The 25076-nt window shown below is 34.9% G+C and overlaps 1 protein-coding gene across 1 annotated transcript in view; it reads left to right on the forward strand.

Annotated features, from left to right (window-relative positions):
- ST8SIA4 (ST8 alpha-N-acetyl-neuraminide alpha-2,8-sialyltransferase 4) overlaps positions 1-25076 on the forward strand; it is a 98022-nt gene that overhangs the window by 18272 nt on the left and 54674 nt on the right. The gene's annotated exons all lie outside the window — the stretch shown is intronic.

The raw sequence follows: 25076 nt of genomic DNA on the forward strand, positions 1-25076 counted from the left end.
ATACTAGCTTTCCATTTCCAGTTCATGCATTGAGACATATGTTTTGGCTTGTTTTAGTTCTTTGGGAAAATTTGTTGAATGAATGAAGTATGTATGTTGAAATATGAAATGGCTCAATGTGAAGATAGACAGGAAGGTATACCGATTTGCTCTGTTGATGGCCTGGAGTCTTGAGGTTATGCTGGAAGTCAGCCTGTGAAAGTATAGATCTTGAATGAACTGTTTTAAAATATAGTCTGTAAAATAAATATAATTAATTATATAAGTATAAATAGTCAACTTTTCCCCAGAAAACAATAATAGCCATGAAAAATTATAATAGAACCCTACCAGGTGAATAACAATGAATATAAGTATGAACATTTTACTTTATTGTTTTACCTTTTCTCAGTTGGAAGCAGGATCAAAGATTGGTTGTAGATCCAGCTGAGCCTTTAAAAACCTGAACTCTTAAATCGATTGGACTGAGTTGTGGTTGGGGGAGAGGGGTTCTGTCAACATGTAGATGTACAAACAAAATTGTCTCCAAAAAGGAGGGAAATATTTAATTAGGGAATGACACTGGAAATGGAGGTAATGAGCTCCAAACATTGAATTCTGTGTGAAGATAGTTGTGAAGAAAAACTAAGGAAGGCTAGGATGCTTGGGTGGCTCAGTGGGTTAAGTGGCTGCTTTCAACTCAGGTCATGATCCCAGGGTCCTGGGATCAAGTCCCACAGGCTCTCTGCTCAGCGGGGAGCCTGCTTCTCTCTCTGCCTGCTATTTGCCCTGCTTGTGCTCTCTCTCTCTCTCTGACAAATTAAAAAATATATATATTTTTTTAAAAAAAGAAAAACCAAGGCTTCTAGAATTTCTGAAGAGACTAAAAACCAGAGGTCAGGAAAAATGAAGTAAAGATTTTACAGAAATGGAAATTAATTCCAATGTAAAGAAAAGAATTTTCAAGTTTAATACAGGATCTGCGTGTGACTGACTCCTTGTTCTTATATCCCTCTAAGCTTTAACCCTGGGCTCTATATAGCTTAAACCTTGGTATCTATATAACTTACTGGGTTCAGCCCCATTTCTGATTCTGAAATTAAGATTGTAGTCTTAATACTTCTGTCAGTTCACATAATTACCACTTCTTTCTTATAATAAGAACAATTAAGACCTAGTATTTTAGCAACTTTGAAATATGTATTACAGTATTATTCACTATAATCACTATGTTATGCGTTATATCTCCAGAACTTTGTTATCTATCTGTTACAAGTCACTTACTGGTATTTGAGCAAACAGTATTTGAACAAATTGGTATTGAGCAAATGGTGGAGTGTTTTTAGGAATAGAACTTCAAGAAGTTATTTATACTTTTCTAAGCTATAATTAAAACTTATTAACTTATTTAACAAGAACAAAATAATGACCAATCCCTTCAAAAATGAGGAAAATCATCTTAATGAAAACATGAAAATTATCACCATAATTATTTTTATTTTCCTTTCCTCCTGGTTTTTACTAGCTTCCAAAAGTAGAAGTTGGAATATTTTAGATTAAAGTATATATTAGGGAAATGTTTCTGATTTTAGGTTAGGATAAGGTTTCTGATTTTATGAGGAAAACTTAGCAAGAGTCCAGGATTAGGCTTCTGATTTTACAAGGAAAACTTTAGCAAGAGTCCACTCATGATTAGAAACAAAATCTCTGCAGGAAAACAATCTTGGTTGTATCATAGCTATTTAGGGAGTTCATTCATTTGAGTCTCATGGGCACAATAGTCCTCAATGACATAACATTATACCAAACTTCAGTCCTTTCTAAAGCTCTTGTCTTTCTCATGGAGTTTTGTCTCATCATCTATGTGCTAAATACCTTTTCCTTCCCCACGTACGTTTGGCCATTCATTATTATATACATCTCTTTTACCCTAGAACACTGTGAAGGATTTTTCCTGTAAAACTCCATCAGAGCCTCAGTCCTTGCAATAGTCTCCCATCCGTATCAACCTGGTTGAAGTTGTTACAAATTTTAGTAACAATCTTTAGAACCTTTCAAGTTTCTCACCTTCTTAGAAATGTACTGTGTCTGTATCTGCATATCTTTAGATACTTTTGGTTATTTGATTGCATGTATAGCTTGTGTTCCCAGGTTGTTTATTTGTTTTCCACTTCTCCTGTTAGTAAGTTTGTTAAGAGAGGTACGTCATGCCTGGACTGCTTGCGGAAGGCACTAATTAGTCTAGTGACCCCTCAAGGATCAGGTTCATCTAGGTATTACATTCAACCTGACCTCTAACTTAATAAACCAAAGCATTACTTGTAGAGAAAATCTTCATTTCACATTAATTAAACTTTAAGCCATATCTTTAGTTTTTTCAAAAGGACTTTATAGAAATAAAATGCTGTCTTTTTTTTATAATGATGTACAGTGCATTATTATATGCCAATAGTTATCTATTCTTCCAAGCAGTTGTAGTATTGGGGGAAGAGGGCATGGCATATATACGTGGCATATTGTCCTGTGAATATGATTTTGGAGAATGCTATTTTTAATACCCCACATAAGTATTTTAAAATTATTCTGTGAAAAGTGCCTATTTGTGTGTTTACACATATAATGGTAGCTATTCATAAATACACACACACACACACACACACACACACATCATGCATTTTTCTCTCCAAAAAAATAGACTCCTTTAGTGGCAGTTTGTATCATGAATTAATCAATTAAATGTTGGCTTCAGTGGGACATTACACAAAATAAAAGCTCTGGTCAATATGATATTTTAAGTAAGAGAAAGATAGAAAAATAAGTTAAAGCCTAGTTTAAATTCTCTAATAACTGACTAAATACTGAATTTATTTGTAAAATCTATGTGTGTGTATGCATATATATGTGTGTATGCATTATATGTATGTGTGTGTTTATGCATTATATATATGTATGTGTGTGTATACATTATATATATATATATACATTTTTTTAATAACAGGGAAATGTTCTTAAGTAACAGAGTCCACATTAAGCAATATACAGTGTTTTTGTTTCTCTGACTTCACTCAGCAGAGTATCCTCAAGCTCAATCCATGTTGTCACAAATGGCAGGAAGGGAAATATTATTTTAATATTATTCATTAGACCTACTTCTCTGGATATAGGCATTTTGAATTCTCTGAATCTGTCACTTGAAACCAGAGGAGACTATGACTTTCTTTTATGTGCCTCTGCATCCATGGAATTGGCACAGGCCAGGATCTATACAGAAAGAATGTTCTGTGGGATGTATAATTTTATCTCCAATATTCTCTTTTCCTGTCTGGGATAAGCTCTTCTTCTCTTCAAATAAAATCTGTATCTAGGGCATTTTTAAGAAAAGAGAAGTACAATTTTAGGCCTAATGATAGCTTTATTTTATTAATTAGTAAAAAGAAGACGTGCCAAATACTCAGTTGGCTACTATTACACTTCTAACATTATTTTAATGTTGTGTATAGACCAAAGAAGGAAAAATATATGTGATTTTAAAATTGTGAAACATTCCCTTGTACCGGTATTTATAGAACGAGGAAATTTAGAGGCCTTCACAAATGATTCTCTCAAATTCTCCTCCCATCCAAGTGCCACATTAACTACAATTCTACCCATTGAAATACATTTGTTTGGTATTATTCTTATTGTCATTACATTAAATTATTTTCTCAAAAGTACTAGTAACTTACTACATTAGTTTATTCATGCAACAAAACTTTATGAGTGCCAGGGGTGCCTGGGTAGCTCAGTCATTAGGAATCTGCCTTTGGCTCAGGTACTGATCATGGAGTGCTATGATCGAGCCCTGCCATCGGGCTCTCTGCTTGGTGGGAAGCCTGCTTCTCCCTCTCCCACTCCCCCTGCTTATGTTCCCTCTCTTGCTGTGTCACCCTCTGTCAGATAAATAAATGAAATCTTAAAAGAAAAAGAAAAACACAACTTTATGAGTGCCAACCATGGGCCAGTCATGAGTGGAGTACAATTACAGAATGATTATCTTCACATTACATTCCTTCTTGCAGGAGGCCTGTCTCTGTGGGGTCGGGAATAATCACTGAAATGAGAAATTTCTAAAGACACATGGTAAAATCTAAAATATTTGTCTTTGGCCAGCATTAGTACTTCAAATTATGCAGAATGATAGAAAATATTTGAAAGAGAATTATGAGGTATGCTTCCTGTACTGAATGAGACTGTTCAAACTCAGAATTTTACATGAAGTCTTTGAAATATTCCAGAAGAACTCTAGATAGGTAACAAATCTTTGGATGTCACACACAATACATTCTAAGAAGATACCATAGGGCATTACAAGACATTAGTATAGTGCCATGAACTGTCTGACAGCCTGACATACACTGACCAGAACATACCAAACAGCTACATTACATACCTTACAGAATTAGCTAAGCCATCAATAGACTCAGTCACATTACGAGATACAGAACAATATTCCACTCTAAAGAGCCTGTGACTTCTTCTATAGTTGCACCGTAGGATATTCGGGCCCACTTTTACACTTTACACACAATCTGTGGGATAGTCTGAATAGCACTTTCTCTGAGCCAGATTTCATTCCAGTAGCTTTTTTTAATATCCCATGAAGAAGAATATCACTAGACTCTTCATCACTGCATTAAAAATTGGTAAGCATTAGAGAAATTATCCTATTGATATGAATGTCTATATTTTGTATTTGGGAGGCTTGACATATGCTAACTGTTGGAGAGAGAGAATCAGTGCTGCATAGGAAAAGCCTTATCCAGTATAGAGTTCAAGTCCAAGCAGAGTTCACTGTAATGATATTCATTGAAGTTGTACTTCTTTCTGTGCTTTAGTTTACTAATTTAGAAACTGATATTATTGTATAAACTATATCTCTTCATCTAAACTGTTACAATTCCCCTACTCACAGAGCCCACAAGTGATAGAATTGCTCTACAAAATATCTGTCCTGTTTATTCCACATGGACATACCTAAAAGTATGCTGTAGAATTTCAAGAATTTAGAATTTAGAAGACAATATATATCATTTCCATATCATCATAGACGAAGGGAAATAGGTTTAGAAAGCTACTTTTAAACAAAAACAATTTGTTTAAAAGTATCCTTTAAATCTATTTTTTAAACTTTGTGTAGTTGTAAAATTATTATAACAGTGTATATCTTAACACTAAGCAGTGAAGATTGTTTTGGATTTTGGAAAACAATATTTAAAAGTGCTTTTAAATTCTCCTGAAGTTATTTTTCAATTTTTTTCAGATAATTTACTCCCATGTGAATTTATGTCATAGTACATTCTAATATTTGTGCTGTCTATGCTCAAGAATTTTATAAGTTTAACAATAGTGATTGTTCTAATGACAAAAATACTCAGGTATTTCTTAATATTGATACTGAGAGATGATGGAGAACAAAGCCTCATTCCATCTTCCGTAATCTTCTCAACCCCGCTTTGGTATGGGAAAATGATTGTGCATTCTTTCCTTTTTCTGGGTTATCTGGTGATTGTAGGAAATGTCAGGTAACCCATCCTTACTTGTTTTTCGTAGAAGAGAGGCTATGTCCACTCTGATAAAAGTAAACTTGGTCCCGTTCTGTACTACCTTTGACATTATGTGGAATCCTCTGAGGAAGGAATTCATTAACAGTTGCAACTGGTAACTGTTATTTTTTAACCATCATCTGGGGCTCCTCGCTGTGCTTAAACAGAGGTACTAGGAATCACAAGTATGACTTAAGTGATTAAGAAATGGTTAACTGAGAACTATAAAACATGTTTTCTGTTTGGGCTAGTTGGAATTCCAAATTTAATTTTGTTCATTTATTCTTTTCTTTATACCTCCTTTTTCTCTGTGCTATCCTGGCCTCATCTTCCCTCCAGCCTACATCACCATCTTCTGTTTGCTTGGTTGCTCCTTTGTTGGTCATCATCCTTAGTTCCTGCCATGGTTGACCAGCTCCCTCCTAATTTCCTTTTTGGTTCATATATTTTTCTAAAAATACAAAACTAGCAATGAGAAATCAATTAAAATTATCTACCTACCTATGTTTGTATATATGTTTATATAAGTAAATCTGGCTACTCAAATTGTAGTTCTGAACTGCCAGTGTTGGTATCACCTGGAAGCTTGTTAAAAATATAGAATCTTAGAACTCGTACCAGACCTGCTGAGTCAGAATGTGCATTTGATCACAGTGCTCAGGTGCTTGCTTCGGCAGCACATATACTAAAATTGGAATGATCACAATGCTCAGGTGATTTTTACATGTATTAAGTTTGGAGATGTATTAGACATCTCTGTATATGTGGACACTAAGCTCTAGGCAAGCTGGAAGTCCCAGTATGTTTATTTAACCTGTGTCTTCAGGGTCTAGCACCAAAATTGATATGTTGAGGTATATGCTATTTATTTACAGACTGAATAAATTAATGTAGGACTTAAGAAAAATGTGGTTTGTGTGCATGTATTATTATACACTGAATTTCAAAAGTAATATGTAAGAGGAGTCATATATAAGTAAAGGTCATTTAAACCCTTACAACTAAAAAGAAAATACAGAAATATGAAGAGCAGTATAGTGAAATGCCCTAGATACTGAGGGTCAAAGAGCTGGGTTCCTGGTAGTTAATAGAAACATAATATTGGATAAATACCTAAACATCATTTTTCCACTGTCCAGTGATGGTAATAATATAGGCCTATTATTTCAAAATGTTTTTCTAAGTGTTAGTTGGAAAATATAGTAAAGAAATGCATAAACTATAAAGCTTAATATGATACTAACGCACATCTTGTTTAAGTGTCGTAGTTGAAAATTAAATTTGCCACTACATTTACTATACTTGATCTTAGCCAAAAGGCCGAGAAGCGATTGTCACTACATTTCCTAATAGCCATGGCCATTGACTAGAAAAGTAAATTCTCACTGTCTGATATGAACAAGAAATATACTTTCTCCAAATTTATCAAATATGTATAGAGTTGACACTGAATAATGTAAAGAAAATATGGAATGCAAAGAGACAGGAACTCTTCTCAGATAGGAGTGTCTGTAAAATCTGAGTATGTATTCTTAGGAACAACTATAGTAAAGACATACATTTCTTCAGGAAACTAAAGCAATAAGATAAAAATGTTTATTATTTTATGATCATCTAGCTTCCTAAGAGAAGGGAGAATATGTTTCAAAAAAGAAAAAGATGGAGGAATTGACTTCCCTTGACTGATAAAATGCATTTTATGACTCAATCAATTCTTGATTCTCCACCAGTGGGTAATTTAGGGCAAACTTTAAATCATCCTCTTGACCTATGAATGCTAATTCATATAGCAAAATAGACTCTTTCTGGGAAAGAAAAAAATATTTCTGCTTTTCAGTGTGTTCATAAAAATGACCTTGATTGTTTCCTCTTCACTCTCCCAGAGAATATGTTTGTCCTTAACTCAAATGTTAACTATAAACAGTGAAGTTTCTAGTAGTGAGCCAGATCCAAGGCATTAGAAAGATTTTTAAAAGTTTGTTTTGATTAAAATACCCACTTACTATTTTAGGGATAGTTCCATTGCATATGTGATATTCACTCCATTTAATTTCTGCCATGTTTTTACTTAATATTTATTCATATTTTGAATTTATGAAATTTTATAGCTTATATAAAACTAATTACTTTTGTGATTTTCATTGATATTAATCATAAAATTTATTTTCTAAGGAAAAATCAGAATTCCCATTTTATTATAATTATTTATAATTTCTTATGATTTTTAAAATTTAACTTAAAGCCAAATATGGACTTCATTATGGATTGTGATCTGAAGTAAAGCTCTAACTTTTTTCCCCCAACCGTATAATTCCTCGGATGAGAAGATTTTTTTTAAAGATTTTATTTATTTATTTGTCAGAGAGAGAGATCACAAGTAGGAAGAGAGGCAGGCAAAGGGGGAGGGGGAAGCAGGCTCCCCTCTGAGCAGTGAGCCTGATGCGGGCTCAATCCCAGGACCCTGAGATCATGACCTGAGCCGAAGACAGAGGCTTAACCCACTGAGCCACCCAGGCGCCACCAGATGAGAAGATTTTATCTAGAAGAAATATTTTTTTTAATGGAAATAAGTGTTAACTATTTTAAATTTTAGAACATTGTCTTAAAATGCTTATCTCATTCTCTAAAAATTCATTATTTTAAATAATTACAATTTCTCATCTAGCAAATCTAGCAGGGATTTTTAAAACTCTTAATATTAAGTGCAAACTTGTGTTGATATTGGCACTCCTGTGAAATGCTTTCAATTATGTAAATTGATGTAACCATTCCAAAAATCAGGTTGATAGTGTCTACCAACCTTACAAGTAGTGTATTTCTTTATTCACTAACTCCAGTTCTAGGAATCTATCCAAACATGAACAGTTGCTTATGTTTCAAGGCATTTTATAAGCATGACAAATAAAAATAAGTAAATAATTGTACATCTGGATGATTTGTCATTCAACAAGTGGAAAAGAGGGATCTAAGGCAAAGAGACCAGTAAGCATAAAGGCAAATAATTTCCATGGTCTTGGGATAGATAGAGTTTGGGATCAGTCTACTGTTAGGTTCATAATGAGAAACAGTATGGAGGGGAAATGTCAAGGTATGTTGGAATTACATGATGAAGAATCATTACACCCTGTAGAGGATTTACAATGTATCCTATAGTCCAAGAAAGGCCCTTTGAGTTTGTTGGCTTGTTTATTCTTGTTGGGGTTTTATTGTTCTTATAAACAGAAGGGGAATATACTTAGAGGCATAGAAGTATAAGCACATTAACAGATTAAAGGACCATGATAATATATAAATAAAAGGGAAAAAAACAGGAAGAGCACTCAATAAGGAAGATACTAGAGGTGGCAAAATGTGATGAAATCCATCTCATAGGACAGAGTAAGATGATAAACTAAGCTTAGATGCTATAACTCATATTAATGTAAAATGTTGTGGAAATAATCATTTCCTGACATCGGTTGAGCATTACCAAATGGTCAGTTGACCAGTCCTTCCACAAATTTTTTTCTAAATAAAGCTTCAGTTTTGGGTTTAAAGTATTTGCTATTTTTCAACAAAGTCATCTGTACATAGACATACGGCCAAATTATCTACCCCAAAATTAAATACAAAATTTTTAGTACCTATTATTTCAGTGATAAACAGCATAACTTTGATCTTTCTTATAATTTATTCACTAACTCCTTCAGCTTTTTATCCATCTACTTATGAGGAATTGGAGCTGCAAAAATGAAAAGCAAGTCTCTAAGTTTGAAATGATCATGGTCTAGTGAGGGAGATAAAGTAATGACTAATAACATTGCAAATTGCTTTGTTAGAGTTATACAGAGAAGTAAGCACTAGTAATGAGATGGAGAGGAGACATAAGTTGGATTCAAGGATGATTTCCTGAGAGAAGCAGCACTTGAGTTGACTGAGAAAGTAAATATAGAATGGAGAGAAAAGGTGGTGAGACCAAGTCCAAACTGTATCCATTACGCACAAAGGGGCTGGAGCATGGAAGAAAGTGGCTCTTCCAGCCTGCAGGTGGTTTCAGCATTCTGGAATAGAAGGTTGCGTGGGCCGATGGAACCGGATGAGGCTGGAGTACGAGGCTGGGAGACAGGTAGCGCAGGGTGCATGGTGCCTTGCTAAGGAAATTGGGCTCATTTTGCCCGCAGTCTGTAAAGCTACTCTGTAGAGGAATGACATGACCAAACTTAAATTTCAGGAAGATTTCTAGGTGATAGATAAATTAAGAAGGGAATAAAAATGGTACTACTGGAAGCACTCTTTAAAGGTGGAGATAATGAGGGGCAAAGTAAGATAGAGACAGTGTAGGGATAGAGTAGAAGGCAAACTGAGAAAATAAAGGAATAATATGAATTGCGTAATAGATGGAAAAGGCAAATGGTAATAAACACGAATGTGCTCCATTTAAAGATGTGACATCTTTTGGATACCAGAAAATGAATCTTAAAGACACCTTACTGGTTCTCATTGGTCCTTTGAGTTAGTTAAGCTTAGGTTAACAAACTCTATTTTTTCAAAGAACAGAGAGCTGAATGACTTTCCTGAGTATACATAGTAAGTTAGGAAAGGAAGAAACAATAGAGCTTTTTCCTCTCCTTCTCAAAGTTTAATATTTTATTTTTAAATAAAGACTGGAAACACATATTTTTCAATTAGAAATAATACTTTGTGCTATACTAGGTCAAGAGGTTTTTAGTTGTGTATTTACTCTGAAATAAGAAGACCAGTGAGAGATTGTCTTTAGTAGGGTACATTTCAAATTTTGATGACTTGGCATGTAAAACAGAATAGGAATGCCATTATAGGGGTGCTGGGGTGGCTCAGTTGATTAATAAGTGGCTGCCTTCAGCTCAGGTCATGATCCCAGGGTCCTGGGATTGAGCCCCGTATTGGGCTCCCTGCTGGGCAGAGAGTCTGCTTCTCCCTCTCCCTCTACCTGCCTCTCTGCCTATTTGTGCTCTCTCTTTATCTTTCTGTCAAATAAATAAATAAATAAATAATATTAAAAAAAAAAAAAAAGAATAGGAATGCCATTATAATGTCTGATATTCCACAATGGCACCAGCCATTCTTCAAAGTAGGTTAAAAAACAGAACAAACAACATATAAAACCACACACACACACACACACACATAATAGTAACTGTATGAGGTGATGCGTGTGTTAATAATCCTTGTTCTGGCAGGTATTTCACAATATGTACACATACACCAAATCATCATGTTGTATACATTCAACCTACGCAATATTATGTGTCAACTATATCTTAATAAAAGTGGAAAAAAAACAAGAAATAAAAAATAAACACTGACTTTATAGTGTTGAACAGTTTCTCCAGTTGTGACTTACGGACCGTCTTGTGGGAAATTCTTTTCTTTTAATATTTACTTGTTGGGGGACCCAAGTGGCTCAGTCAGTTAAGCGTTCAACTCTTTTTTTTTTTTTAATTTTATTTATTTATTTGACAGACAGAGATCACAAGTAGGCAGAGAGGCAGGCAGAGAGAGAGAGAGGAGGAAGCAGGCTCCCTGCTGATCAGAGAGCCGATGAGGGGCTCGATCCCAGGACCCTGAGATCTGACCTGAGCCAAAGGCTCAGGCTTTATTTAACCCACTGAGCCACCCAGGCACCCCTAAGCATTCAACTCTTGACTTTGGCTCAAGTCATGATCTTGGGTCCTGGAATTGAGCCCTGCATCGCTCAGCACAGTCTGCTTGAGATCTCTCTCCCTCTCCTGCTGCTCCTCCCCCGACTCTCTCCCTCTCTCTCAAATAAATAAAATCTTTAAAAAAATTTCTATTCACTGTGTGCCAAAAGTATGCCAGAATATTCTAAGTCCGGATAAGTGAGGGGGAGACTGAGACCTTTTGTTTCATGGGAATTAACACTTTAATCAAGTGAGATAAATCTTTAAATCAGGTGAATCTGATTTCAAGTTCCAGCTTTTCCATTTAAGATATATATTCAACCTTAACTGATTTATTTACTTCTCCAAGCCATGGTTTCTTCACATTTAATATGAAGAAAATAGTCCTCACCTTCTATTTTTTGTGGGTATAGAAATAAAATGAGATGTGTGAAACTGACTAATATAAACCCAAGTACAAATTATTTATTCAATAAATGTAAATTTTTCTTCCCTCCGATGGTTTAAGATTAATGTATTTGTAGTATATCCGTGGTATGAAATTATATCTGTGACCTAGGTCACAGAAGATGTAAATATTGCAGTTAAACGGTCATTGTTGCTAAACAGTTACATTTTCTCCCATGAAGAATAATTAAAATAATACTCATTTGAGAGTTCAGAAACCTGGATCCTCCTGCAGACATTGGCTCTAAATATAGCTGTGTGACTTTGAACAAGTAATATAAATCACTTTGGGTTTCAGGTTCCCAATATGCCAAATGAGGCAGTTGAACTATATGGTCTCATAAATTTCTTTCTGGCTCTGAAACTCTACGACTCTATTTTCTTATGATTCAGTAGACACCTTTGGAATAGGTCCTGTCAACTTGCAGAGTTGTTTCAATTTTTTTCCGTCTGGTTGCCATATTTTGTGGATAAATTTCCTTCTCATCAGTCATTTTGTAGAAATAACATTTTCTACTTAATACTGCATCCTGTAGTCTGGCTTTTGTTTCCTTTGGTCCAGGAGTGTTGCCTTTCCTCCTGATGAATGCAAGCAAATGTTAAGCCTCAAAATCAGGAGAAGAGTATCACTTCTTAGCAAAGGAAAAACAAAACCAAATTTAATGATTCATATGGTTTTTTGTAAATGTGATGACATCAGGGCCTTGGGAAGTCATGGTACATAGAGAATAAATAAAGAAGAACCAGTAAATACGAGTATTATCAAAAGGGAGAGAAGCTGTTTTACATCGACATCATTTAGTATAGTTTTGGGGAAAGGACCCTGACATTTTTCTAAGAGATAAGACCTTCCAGTTCCCATATCTACTTTACTGGCATCCACCAGAATTCTTGGAACCACAAAATCTTTTTGGTGTATTGACTTATGCCATTACTGGAAATATTTTTTTTTAGAATATTAGCAGTCAGTATAGTACTAAATGTTACCAGTGATTACCTTTTAGAGGGAGACTTAAAAGTGTTTTATGTTTGTATTAGCTTAATTTCTGTTTTTGGTAGTGATTGTGTGTATGTGTGTGTGTGTGTGTGTGTGTGTGTATCCATTTCCCCATGTAATGGACACAAGTACTGTTTTTAAATTGGGAACAAAACCAATTTTACTTTCAAAAAAATTTTAAAAATTAAAAAAAAATGTTAAAAATCTGGAGTACAGGGGGCGCCTGGGTGCCCAGTGGGTTAAAGCCGCTGCCTTCAACTCAGGTCATGATCCCAGGGTCCTGGGATCGAGTCCCCGCATCGGGCTCTCTGCTCAGCAGGGAGCCTGCTTCCTCCCTTCTCTCTCTGCCTGCCTCTCTGCCTACTTGTGATCTGTCTGTCAAATAAATAAATAAAATCTTTAAAAAAAAAATCTGGAGTATAGATGGGAAAGGTAATATACTGGGAATTTGAAGAGTTGAACTCATGTTCCAGCTATAAGACTACCTGAGTGATTTTGAGCATGAAATATATATATGTATGTGTGTGTGTATGTATATATGTGTGTGTGTGTGTGTATTTGTTTTTTTAAACAATACATAAAACCTCAACTTACAGAGTTTTGTAGTCTGTAGTTTTGAGTGTTTTCTCAATGACAAGGGCAGTGTGTGTGTGTATGTGTGTGTAAGAGAGAGAATATGTGTTTTGGATAATCAGAATCATTTGAAACTTTGGTATTGTGCTATAAATTTTGGATTCTTGTTGTTTTGTTTTGTTTTCTTCAGTTTTATTTTGTACCTTCCTATTTATTTATTTATTTAAAGTACAGTTGACACATAACATCACATTAATTGCAAGCGTTCAGCATAGTGATTCAACAAGTTTATACGTTACGCTATGTTTACCACAAGTGTGACTGTCTTTTGAATTTGCAGTATTTTAGATTCAAGGTTGGGTTTAAATCCCAGCTTGAAGATGTGTAAACTGAAGGCTTTTCCTCCTCATTTGTAAAACATGATTACAGATAGCATAATTATATGAATGTTCTGTAAAATTTGAATAACTTAGATATAAATGATATATGACAAAAGGCAATAAGTGATAGCTCTTATATTTAATGAATTAAATAGATGATCAGATTCAACAACATGTCAAAAGCATGGTGATCTAATAAAAACCTAAGAATGTTGTTTTTTTTTTACTGTGTCTCATAACTTGTTCAGGAACGAAGTTCAAACTTAGAGTCCCATAATTATTTTTTGAGTTCTGGTGTCATCTTTAGCATAAATGGATAGCTCTTAAATATGATTATTTTAAAAAATAAAAAAGTTATTTGACGTTTAAAAATAAAAACAATAGTTGTATTAATTTATCACATTCTTTCAACAAATATTATTTTATTCAACAAACAGTTATCAAGCAGCCAGTAGACGTCAAATCCTGAGGGACTGCTGTAGATATTAGGGGAAATAAAGATACATTACATGGTCCATTCTGTTTGGAGTTCACAGTTTGGTGGAGGAGATAGAAGCATAAGAAAGTAGTACAGTTACTGTGACCATAGAGCTAAGAACAAAGCGTTGCTGCCAGTGAGACAGAAGGAATTAATTATAAAAATGAATGGAACTAAGTTTTAAGACGGTTCTATTTGGAACAGGAACAATAATTCCCTTTCCAAGAATGTTGTATATTTATGGATATTCTTATCATTATTCTTTTTGCACATCATCTTATCAAAGTATTGTGTCACTGTGCTTTTTGTGCCTTTTAGTTTCAATGATGAGGAGCATTAATAATAAACCTTAGTTTTTTAACATGTATATATGCATACCTTGGCTTCCCCAGGTGTGACCTTCTATATGTAACTTGGAAGAGAACTATAATATTGGAATGCTTAATTTGGAACCTTTTCTATTTATGATATTTCTGATCTATTCTTTAGTTACCTGATGAAGATATTTCTAAGTCTTGGGCAATTTTAATGCATAATATAGAGCTTTAAGCTTGCCTCAGTATTTTACGTTAAAAAGCAGAACACTATTTGGTTAAGGGAGAACTGGGAGTTTCATTTTTACAAACCACAAACTGAAAGTTGTTATATATTAATAAAGGAAGAGGAATCCTAACAATTGGAAGAACGATAAACACTGTAGTTTCTTGTTTCCACTAATCCCCATGTGCTAACTCTTCTGAGTAAATTCTGACTTAGAGTTGTTTTAAAAAATCAGAATGAAAAAATCTATGTCTTTAGAATTTCTCCAGTCTTCCTAACTTGTTTTGAATGACAATGGCTTTGCTTACAGGAAACATCAGTTACCTGAACAGATCACCTTTCTTGTTTTAGGTTAAATAATTCCAACTTAAAATGGTGATTTTTATTTCAATATTGGTCTGTTTTAATAGTATGATTTCTAACAGTTAACATTTTAACAGTTACAGTTGAAACCCGGTTTTCAGCTTAACACATACTTATTAGTACTGCACCTTTTGTTTTCCTTAGCTCAACTCTAAAACATACACTATATCATATTTCTACTGAAACATCTTTAACATGTGCAACACAACTAACATGTTAAAAATAAAAATTGAAGTAATTATACAGGTATCAGGAGATTTGGTGCAGAGTTCACAAACTGACAGCCTGAGGGCCCAGTCTAGATTCTTTGGTGTGTATCATTACAAGCCCAAAAGAGCCTGTCCACTTTAATGGTGAAATAGTCAAGCAAAACTGCCCATTTTCCAGAGTTGGGTTAACCTCTGACTCAGCACTGTGTGTGTTCAGGTTCTAGTTTAGAGCATCAGCAGTGTTCTTAAAAGACTGAGAGATCAAATACCCATACACAGGTAACCAGTTCACATACACAGAATACACAGAGTAACTCTCATTATTATTATGGTGGTTCTACTAATTTCATTAAAGGTGTCAACCCAATGCAAGCAACTAAATATGATGATAGCTTTTCATGTCTGGTAGAAAAAAGATATGAGTAAATATTTTAGAACAATGCAGTGGAAGCAATTAGTTCTGCCAAAGAAATAATGTAAAACATTGCAGTGGATATTAACCTTTGAGTTTTAAGAACAAGTATAACTTTTGGGTTAGAGGCTAAAGTCTTGGAGAGGGAGGTCATTTCAGGCAGAGACATCATCATAAATAAAGGGACATAGACAGAAAAGACATAGGCTACGTGGAGTGGTCTGAAGCCAGTCAGATCTAAGATAGGCAGTGGGCTTGTGGAAAGAAAATTATGAAAAGTAAGGGTAGGAACAAGTTATGAAAACCCTGGACTGATATCACTAAAGATTTTTTGATTAGGATGGCAGTGTGATCAAATGTGCATTTTATATTGCATGGAGCACTGGGTGTGGTGCATAAACAATGAATTCTGTTACGCTGAAAAGAAATTAAAAAAAAAAAACTAATGCTGTACTACGTGTTAGCTAATTGAATTTACATTAAAAAATTTTAAAAAATTTTTAAAATGTGCATTTTAACAAGATGATAACATCTTTGAAGCAGAATAATAAATTTGGAGTCTGTGTTAAAGAACTGGCTAGAGCAGTGTTTTTCAATTATATTTAATAAAGATGCATAGTAAGAAATAGAACTTACATCGTTACACTCCTACTACTGCTTCCATTGCTATTATACTACTACACCACACACACACACACACACACACACACACACACACACTTCAACAAATTTTCATAAAATTATGTGTCGGAAACACTGTTGTTTTCAATTATAATCCATTCTGTTCCTTCACATTCTTTAAAAATTGCTGATCAGTGACCCTAAATACAATTCATGGTCCACCTGTGAGTCTATCTAATAGTTTGAAAATAATTAACAAATTGTTGCAACAATAGTTGAAAGAGACATAGTCGTACATAAGCTAAGTGGAGAAAATATCAGTAGGAATAGAAAAAAATATATTCAGGAGAGATCTGAAAGGAACTTTTTGAATCAGATACGGAGGATAAAACAATTATGGAGATGAAGGCCTTTCAGCCAAGTCAGAATGTGACTTTCTACTAAAATAGAGTATGAGGGGTGCCTGGGTGGCTCAGTCATTAAGTGTCTGCCTTTGGCTCAGGTCATGATCCCAGGGTCTTGGGATGGAGCCCCGCATCAGGCTCCCTGCTCCAAGGGAAGCCTGCTGCTTCTCACATCCCCCTGCCTGTGTTTCCTCCCTCTCTCTCTGTCTCTCTCTGTCAAGTAAATAAATAGAATCTTTTAAAAAATAGTAAAAGTAAAATTAAAATAAATAAAATAGAGTATGAGAAAGTTCTACTTAGAATAAATATGATTTAATGAATGTGAAGGTGCCTTGTCCTATTCTGTTTTATCAGGAAATAAAATGTTCATTTTTATTCACTCATAATTTGACGATATTTCTGTATACTTGATTGGTACCAGAATGCCTAAATCTTCTGAGCATTATACCAACTGTCTTTCCAGGACCAAGTGTTGAATAAGTCATATATACTAATTAGAAATCATTTTTCAACCTTTGGTTATACTTTCAAAAAAATGAAAGGAAAAAATATATTCATGATTTATAACGACAAATAAAAATATTTTTATTATTTTCTTAAATGAGAAAATTAAATGTCAAAGCTCTGTTGCTGTGACAAGTTTGATAATGTAATCACTAAAAGTTCAAAAACTCAGATGTGTTTCCCAAGCCACTGAAATGACCACAATGTATATTGTTTATTAACACCATGAAGTGCAAAGAGAAAAAGTTATGGTTTTTCTGCCATGGTTTTCTGGCGTGAATGGTTAAAATATCAGCCATAATATTTCATGAATCCTGTTTGTTTCTTTTTAATGCACAACATGATTTTTAAGGACATAATTTCATGCTGAATCAGTTCTTCCCTCTGTAAAACAATAGTGAGTGTTCAGCAACCACTCATCAGTGGAGTGGCCCAGTTCCCCTAATTATGACAAGAGTACTCTTTTTTTTTTTCTTTTTAAAGATTTCATTTATTTATTTGACAGAGATCACAAGTAGGCAGAGAGAGAGGAAGGGAAATAGGCTCCCTTGCTGAGCAGAGAGCCTGATACGGGCCTCGATCCCAGGACTCTGGGATCTTGACCTGAGCCGAAGGCAGAGGCTTTAACCCACTGAGCTACCCAGGCGCTCCATGAGCATATACTCTTAAGAATTCTAACTTGGGGGTGCCTGGGTGGCTCAGTGGGTTAAGCCGCTGCCTTCGGCTCAGGTCATGATCTCAGGGTCCTGGGATCGAGTCCCGCATCGGGCTCTCTGCTCAGCAGGGAGCCTGCTTCTCTCTCTCTCTCTCTCTCTGCCTGCCTCTCTGCCTACTTGTGATCTCTCTCTGTCAAATAAATAAATAAAATCTTTAAAAAAAAAAAAAAAAAGAGTTCTAACTGGTTTGCAACCCCCTAGTCTTAGATATACCAGTCATGGTGTGTTTTGTTCTGTTTTGTTTGTTTTTTGTTGTTTTGATTTTTACTCAAGACAATGAATAGGGAATTTCTCAACAACTGCCATAATTTTCTCTGTACACCCTCTTCAGAAAAATAAAAATGATTATTTTTTTAATTGCAAAGGAAACATTTAGATGGGTTGCTTAGTATTCATTCTATATGCAATTTCAAGAAACAACGTTTACAATAATTGAAGTAAATATTAATCTCGCTACCCCATCTATATTCCATATTTATTTTGTGAAAAAGGAAGCAATTACATGCAAATTCTTAATTATGATAAAGGCTGACATTAGTAAATTATATTTAAATTCCTTTAAAATCTATGTAGTATAATGACAGGTTTTTTAACAATGCTCAGTAAGTTTATGAACTTTTACAAGTATATTATCAAGCCTCAGATGGAGAACAGCAGTCAAAACTCTCTCCTTCCAATTATTGTTTAGTACAGACAACCATGCATTGACAACCAGAGGCTGGGAGAGTTTTTCTTACTAGAGAAAAATATATTTTTTAGTCATTGCCTTTCCAGTGTCTTTCTTTTCTCTTTTCTCCTATTGATCCCTTTATTCCTTGTATTTTTTTTTATTCTTTCTTGAAAAATAGGTAATGACTTATAAGTACTCATACTACTCAAAATGAGGTAGGCTCCAAGAGGAAGAATGACAAACGTCAAATTTGAGAACTGATTAAAAATGGCCGAGTGAAAAGCTGACTCTCCCTTCCTGATCTCCCAGACTCTTGTCTCTTCATATGCTAGAGTTAACTGTGGGAGTCTAGGCAGAGGCGTGTTGAGTCAAAATATTGTCCAGAACTAAAGTCTTGGAATAAGTTTGCATATTTAGGCCTTTTTTAAAGTGCTTTATATAAGAGGAGATATTTGTTTGTTGTTTTTTTTATAAGTTTTTTGTTTGTTTGTTTGTTTGCTTGCTTGCTTATTTGAGACAGAGAGAGCATGAGTAGGGGGAGCCGTGGGAGAGGGAGAAGCAGACTCCACACTGAGCAGGGAACCAAAGAAGAGGCTCATCCCAGGACCCTGAAATCATGACCTGAGGTGAAGGCAGATACTTAACCCAAGGAGCCACCCAGGTGCCCCGAGATATTTGTATTTTATATTACATTTAAATTTGTTAAAGTTACTGATAGCCTTCTAGAACTCTCTATATTACTTTGAGATGATTTCAGTATCCTCTCATTATTTTAAGGAACATTGAAGATATTTGTCCTTTCAGCCATAACACTTGTTCATATGTAGTTTTTCATAATGAGAACACTTTTTATGAAATAAAGCTTCAGTAGAAAAAGAAAATGAACCCCTGAATAGTTCGGTGTATTTATTTCTCACCTAGGACAATTTCCCTATTTTAGAGAAAAAAATGTAGTCCAAGAATTTTACCATAGGGTCTCATTTTGAATTCTTGTCCTGTGCTTTTAAATGATACCATCTCTCTGCTGCCTTCTTTCCTTCCATTTTCCCCTCCTTCCTTCATTTCTTCCTCCCTCCCTCCCTTTCCTTCCTTAGTTTATGTACATCAACTTTGAATTACCTCACCTTCCTTCAGTACTCTTCTGGTAGGAAATCTCAGAACTAACCTCCCCACCCCTTCCCATTCCTTTTCATGTTTACTCGCTGTGGTGGTTTTTCAGAGGAGCACAGCTATTTATATATCCTTACTGCCAAGGAGTAACCTCGGAATGCTGGGTCTGTCATGTTCTCCCATCCAACCCCCACCTTTGGTGAAGAGTGTTTATGGGAGAGTGAGGAAGGAGGTGACTTTCTCACTTCCCTTAGCCAGCCAGACCTTCAGACCAGACACGTCAATCAGTGAAGTCACTGAGATGATAGACACGGCTGTATTACATTTAAATGCAACTGAACTTGAGACCAAGGTATCTGGCTGAATTTGTTTGTCTAGTTCTTCCTTTACATTCATGTGAATTAATAGATGCACAATATGAAGAGCTTAAAACCTTTCTTTACTCCTTACAAGCTTTGTAAATGCATACAGCTTACCACAACTCAGTTTATTCATCAATGGAGAAGCATAATGATAGTGCCTGTCTCGTGGGATTAATTTGAGACCTGCATAAGATATTACATGCCAAGCAAATAGAACAATTTCTGGCACATAATGAGTACTCAGTAAAACTTAGCTATTATTCTTCTTACTGTCATAATAAAAGATCTTCACTACCTTATTTAAGAATTGTGTCAAAGTCCTAATTGCAGAACTTTATTCTAGTTTTTCCTGAATATATGTGTCATATTCTCTTTCTTAAGTACACTTGGCCATGTCTATGAGTTTCTCTATTTTTCATATTGCCTATGAAAATAGACTTGTTATGTCTAATGTTCAAGAGGTTCTTCATCAGTCATTAAATCGGCCATTCAAATCCCAACTAGTTTTGTGTGTGGGGAGGGGGCAGGAGAAGATGGCTGAATTCCAGACAAAATGGTTTGTTAAGTGTGCTATAAATAAACCTTTTTTTTCACACACACCCCCACACTCTTGCTCTGTAAGTTTTTTTCTTTCTGACACACTCTTTAATTTCTCTGCATCCATTCCTTTGGTCTCTCACAGTAGGTTGCAAAAGGAAAGGGCATTTAAAAAAAATGATTACCAGTAGCTAATAATTATTACCAACTCTAACCAAGCAATGCTGAGAGGAAATTCAGATATTGTGTTTATTTAATTTTCTCAGTTGCCTTTCAGTCAGTGTTAATAGCCTGATTTATAGAAAAAGTTGGATTTCAGAGAGTTTAACTTGTCTGAGGTCACACTGATTGGGATGTGAACAGCAGTGCCCACATAGCTACCATTTAAATGATGGCTGAGGGCAGAAACTAAACTAAATACCTTTTATTCTTAAAATTTAAACTATAATTGAATACATAGTAGGTACATATGTAATATTTTATTTGATTTCAGCACAACGTATCCATTCATTAGCATAACTTCCCATCCCTCACCCCAAAAAACTAAGTCATTAAATAATATCTGTGTAGTTATAGCAACTTTGCTCGATAACTCCACTTTGGTTTTGGCAGACATGTGGGAATGACATAGCCTAACACAATTCTCAGTATTCATCTTTGTCTTTTAGAATGAGTTTGAAATTTTTTTTTATTCTGTGATTTCCCTAGAAATAATAGGGCACTGTTCTTCCCACCTTTGCCAGTAATGTAAACAAATCTGGGTTTGTGAAAAAATTTCCTCTTCTGTTTTGTCACTTAGTTAACTATTTTCATGACATAAGTGTCATTTGTATTTATTTCTGTCAAGTTGAGCATTTCATTAATTGTTACTGATCAGAAAGCATAAAATGTGATATGTGTGTGTGTGTTTCTGTATTTCTGTAGCCATTCACCACACTGCAGTGCAGATCTTCAACATATTTTATCTCTTATTTCTTGCTCTTTGTTTACTACATAATGGTATGCCATATATAAATTAACTAATAATCCTATGCTTCATATTTCAAAACATCACATCAATTTGGTATTTGATCCTTTTATCAGCATTTTAAAAATCCTCTCCTTCAAGATATCTGAGATGTATTATTTTTATGGTTTAGATACTTAAAACCCTTTGTTTAGTAACTGCTCAGAGGATTTGGGGAACATCATGGCCAAGTGGACTTGTGTAATATGCTTAAATCCTGGGAATCTGCACTTTTTCTCCTACAAGAAGGTTGGGGTGAAGCATGAACATACTGACATTTCCTCTGGTTCTGAACCAAATCACACGTGTAAGCAGTGTCAATTAAAACTCCTGTCCTAAAGTCATTCTTAAAGAGTTGTGCTTTTCTTTTATATGCACTGTGTCCTTGGACATGTTTCTTAACCACTCTGACCTTGGTTTCTCATCTCCAAAGTGGAGATAATACAACTCCTTACCTCAAAGCATTGTAAAAAATATTGGTTTCAGGTCTATTTAGGGCCTACTACCCTTACTTGAGAAAGTCAGAAAAACTAATAGGTCACATATTTTAGCTTCCCCTAGCCACTGGGAGAGGTTAACCACAAAACCTGGGGCGGGGCGGGGGTGGGGGGGAAGCGGGGAGGGGCAGAGGGCAGGTATCAGAGAGTCTTTGTTCTCTTGGCTCTTCAAGCTCAAAAGCAGGAAGAGACCAGTTAGGAACCTTAAGCTTCCCCTGGGGGGAGAAAAGAGGAGAGGCTATCTCCCATGTCATGGTCTGTTGTTAAATGTGGTTCTCTCGGTAATGATGGCTTAGGCTGAAAGATTTCAGTGTTAATACAGAGAAATACACATACAGCGAGACAGGCCAAAAGAGAAAAAGGGTGTTAATGAGGTGTTTGGAACTTGTTTAAACATTAAGAGGTGAAAAACAATGAGTATGGTCTGTAACTTACTCATTACTGTTTTCTTTTGTTTAATCTGTGTTATATGTGTAAAGAAGTAATTAACAACCTCCTGTATCACAGTGCACACTGTGATATATTAAGGTCTTACCTTAGTATCTCAGATGACTTAGTATGCTATAGCTAGCATAAGTGTGTAACACACATCATGGAATGAATAAACGCATGACTAAATGAATGAACATTATCTTACTGATACGACTAAATAATGGTCAAGATTATTTTTTGGCCAGATTTTATCATTGTAAAATAGCACAAATAGTAAAATAGTTGGAAAAAGAGTTCTGAGCATTTAGTATATAGTATTTGCACAATGAACTCTCAAGACCCATCTGATGAGCTGTTGGAAGGGGGACCTCCTAGTTGCTTGACTGTTGAGCTGATACTTAAGGGAAATGCAGAGAATGTTGACACACCTAAGAGACACATCTTCCTAGGGAATTCCTTAGGTGTTATACACAAAATAAGCAGTTCTTTCCTTAAAAAACTTAAATGAATTAAAATGAAAATTACTTTAAAACATTTTATATAGCCTTGGAAGAAATGAACGTTTCTATCTTCAGTTCTGCGTAAAAGAAATGTTGAGAGGCGATCCCATCTGGTGTGTGATCACAGAAGAAATTTCAGAGGTCTAGAGTACATTCCTGCAGGTTTTTAATGATGGAAAATAAACACAAATAAATTTAAAATTGGACAGCTTAGAGTAAACAGGGGTTTGGCCTCCATTCCTAATTCTGAATATATGCTTTCATGTTTTTGATATGTCAAAAATAGTTGGACAGTACAAAAATTTAATGTGGCCAAAGAAGTAGAGGTTGAGTGTCTTAAATACTCTTATGTACTCCATAGTTTTGACTTACAGAAATCCATCATCTAAAAATTGGCCACTCATCAGTTTTATAGGATTAAGAATAACATGCGAAATAATATGTTAATTCATAAATGCTTACTACACTTTGAGTATTATAATCCCTAAGAAGATTTTTAAAGAGAAAGAGGAAGAATGTTTGATTGCACATCTATTCATAATCTTGCTCAATCAGCAGTTTTACTACTAGTAACACTATGAAGTTCACAGTACGTCTACTGAATTGCTGGAGTGTGACACAGCTGGTTGGTTATTTTGGGTTCTTAATGCTTGCCCTGATTATGTGGCATTCAGCTAATTATATGACTAAATATCTGACTCAACTACAGAGTAGTTAATTCACTGACCACATGTGGACACAATGTTAATCTTTCCTTCCAGTGAAAAATTAGACATAATAATCCCAAGGAAAATGAATATACTGGACTCCTAGAGCTAGCATACATTATATTTTAGGATGTGTCCCTCTGTCATGCTATTTTCAGGACCTCTGTTTCCATCCCTCACAAAGCTTGATTGGGCTATGCTGAGGTCGTAAAAACTCTTCGGTCAAGTTCATGTGAATCAATTACTCTTTGATCTCCTGGTGCTCTTTTAGTTAGCAATACAATCATTTAGCATTCTTTGAATCATATACATTGGTTTGTTTCCCAGATCAATACTATTCTCCGGAAATATTCTTATTCTCCTAGTTTACTTTTGCTTCCTAGTGGAAAGTACCTGTCTTTCAATATCCAATTTCACTGATGAATCTCTTGTTTGTTCTTAAAAGACACATTGCCAGACAGTTATGTTTTAGGAGCATGCTGAGTCAATACTAAAAGTCAATCCTAAAATCCTGAAGTGTTAACCAACGTGGGAGTAAAGGCGTTTTTAAATAAGTGATAAGAAAAAGTAATGAAAAACGTAATCAAGTGACTTTTTTTCCCCCTGAAAAGATAATGCAGCAGAATGTTATTTTTGTTCTGCTTAACTAGGTTGGCTCTGATTATTCTTATAGTTCTAGAGAAAATGAAGTATAGATGTATTTTTCTATCATAGAAATCCTCTGAAAAGAATTGCTGAGGAATTGTTTTAGTGGAAAGATTATATCATGTTAACTCTAACATTAACAAGTGTTGTCTATTTTTACCTGAGGAAGGAGAAGTGTCTGTAATAGTGATGTTCAGAATGCATTTTCCCCACAGTATCCAAATTCATCTCGTAATTAACTTGGTTAGAATTTTAGATTATTTTAAAAGTTGGTATGGAATACAGTTTTGGACTTGAAAAATTAGCATGTCCTCGATCTTCCGTGAATTCCACAGTAAGATGTTCGTTTTGGCTTCTGTTCACATGTAGCTATTTTCCAAGGCAGTCCCATTCATAATATTCTTACTCTGATGGGAATGAATAATACCTAGTCTCGTATAATGTACAGATCATGGCTAGAAAAAAAACTGTATCATATGATATAGGGGGCATAATTAAATATATATAACTTAAAAATTGTTTCTAAATAATATGATGTGTTATTTTTTGTTGTTTTTTTTTCTCTGAGGAGCTTGTCCTAAATAATGTAGACTTTGCTTAATTGTGTGAGGTGTTTGTTGTGGTGGCTAAATGCTGTCAGAGATCTAGAAAGTAATAAGATATATTAATTAAAAGAAATAAGGAAAGATATACAAGCCAGTATTTTTAATAGCAGAGCACACACTTTACTCTTTAATTAAATCTC

The sequence above is a fragment of the Martes martes genome (genome assembly GCF_963455335.1).
Source record: "Martes martes genome assembly, chromosome: 5".
Lineage (NCBI taxonomy): Eukaryota > Metazoa > Chordata > Mammalia > Carnivora > Mustelidae > Martes > Martes martes.